We start from the raw sequence: 2140 nt of genomic DNA, 5'->3' as shown, positions 1-2140 counted from the left end.
CATTTAAGCCCTTAGTAAACCCTAATTTGTGTACCTAATCCCCACTATAAATACCCCATTAGTCTAATTAGATAATCATGTTCTTCTTATCAATCTCTAGTGTAGTTTATATCATTCTAATCTCTTCTTAATCTTGTAATCAACTTTTAATCAAGTCTTAATACAAATCTCATTTCCTTAATCTCTCTTTTGTTCATATTTTATTTTGTGTAATTGAAGATTATTTGGGTTATTATTGGGAGATTGACAACCTTCCAATCAATCATCAAGTACTTCCATTATTCTTTGCTTTATTATTGGAATCATTAGTAGGTATAATTATCTTAATCCCTTTTTAATTATTGTTAATTATCATCATTTATTCATCATGTCTTGCTTTGTTAATGTGATTGACAACCTTGTTAACATGCTAAACTTGATAATGAGTGAGTAGTTTCCTTAACTAGGGTTAAAGGGTAATTAGGGGAAATCAATATGGGGAATGATTTATGCTTAATTTAATATATTTTTCATAGGTTATTTGCTTGCTTGTTGTGATCTCAACTTATGCACATGTTATGTTTGATGAAATGCGAGCCTATGAATCCTTGCATTTTGTTACCCATCACCTACCTTTTCAATGAGACTTGTAAGACATAAACCAATTCGAGTCTCATTAGACCATGCATATAGTTGAGTAGGGAGGATTAAGTCGACTTGTAGGTGTTGTACAATCTAATCGATTTAGCCCCGGGACCCAAACCTTCCTAGGATTGTAAGATTTAAACCAACTCGATCCATCACAACAATAATTGCTTGCTTATAATTTGAGAATAAATTTTGTATGATCAATTCCCATGAATCCCCTATGACCCCATGACACCCAAGTGCCTTTTATCAATTGTTTACACCCCTTTTTAATCATCTTCTACTTCAAACCCCAAATTGTGACACCCCTAGACACCGCTACTTACAATTGAAAATGTTACTTCAATACCCGTCCCTTGGGATCCGACCTTTACTTGCCTCTTTACTAATAGTAGAATTTTTTGTGAAGCTATAAATATTGTTTTGGTCTAGGTGCTCCTAATGACAAGTAACCGAAAACTAAACCTCCAAGTGAGTACGACCAAAAATGGCGCCGTTGCCGGGGACGGTGTTAACTTGATTTAGATTTTCTTAGATTGTTATTAGTTGTGTCTTTCTTTGCCTTGGGGAAGTAAAACTCCTCAAGGTTTGTTCTAATTATTTTCAATTTGTTTGATATTTTGCATGTCTAGAATATCACAAGGTAACTTGTTACCCATTGATCACGAAATTGAAAGAACTTTGACAAACAATAGAAGACTTGCTAGAGGTAGTTTGAGAGGTATTGGTGAGGTTGTAGATATTCAACCAAACACTATTGAGTTCGTCAACCCTTTTGCAAGAGAAGGTGAGGAGAACCCAACACAAAATCCAACACAAAATCAACCCACAATGCCTAAATTTTCATCACATTGCGTACCAACCGAGGAGAACCTACCCAATGGTACTCCCACACCACAACACTTAACCGAAAACTTCATTGCCAAATCTGCATTTATCCAATTAGTCGAAAGAAGCCAATTTGGGGGGATGCCTAGTGAAGACCCTCATTCTCACATGGATACTTTTTGTGACTATTGTGATTCAATTTCACAAACCGGTGTAACTCAAGACCAAATTGGATGGGTCTTATTCCCTTTTTCTCTAATTGGCACCGCAAAACAATGGTTGAAAGGCCTTGATAAGGCTACTCTCTGAATTGACTCTTGGAAGAAATTGGCTCTAGCTTTCTACAAAAAGTTCTACCCGTCGGAAAAGACTAACATGCTAAGAGCTCAAATTACGGGCTTTAAGCAATGAGACGAAGAATCTTTGTATGAAGCTTGGGAGCGGTTCAAGGGAATTTGTCGCTCATGTCCTCATCATGGACTTAGCGAGTGGTTCTTGGGTCAACAATTTTGGAATGGTCTTTATGAAGACTCAAGAAACATTCTCAACATGGGATCAAATGGTATGTTCACCGAAGTTGACGATAATCAAACTTGGAACAAGATTGAGGAAATGGCGGTCCATAATTCACAATATAGTAGACCTCGCAAGGCTACTAGAGGAGGAAAGCATGAAGTGGACTCTA

General features: G+C 36.7%; 1 non-coding gene across 1 annotated transcript; it reads right to left on the bottom strand.

Moving 5' to 3' along the window:
- Window positions 1-1830: 1830 nt before the first annotated feature.
- On the bottom strand, window positions 1831-1937 carry LOC141640083 (small nucleolar RNA R71). The gene has a single exon (XR_012542829.1). It is a non-coding gene; the product is annotated as a small nucleolar RNA R71 (small nucleolar RNA).
- Window positions 1938-2140: the final 203 nt, after the last annotated feature.

This window comes from Silene latifolia, unplaced genomic scaffold, assembly GCF_048544455.1.
Source record: "Silene latifolia isolate original U9 population unplaced genomic scaffold, ASM4854445v1 scaffold_70, whole genome shotgun sequence".
NCBI lineage: Eukaryota > Viridiplantae > Streptophyta > Magnoliopsida > Caryophyllales > Caryophyllaceae > Silene > Silene latifolia.
This window is presented reverse-complemented; position numbering and strand designations above follow the sequence as displayed.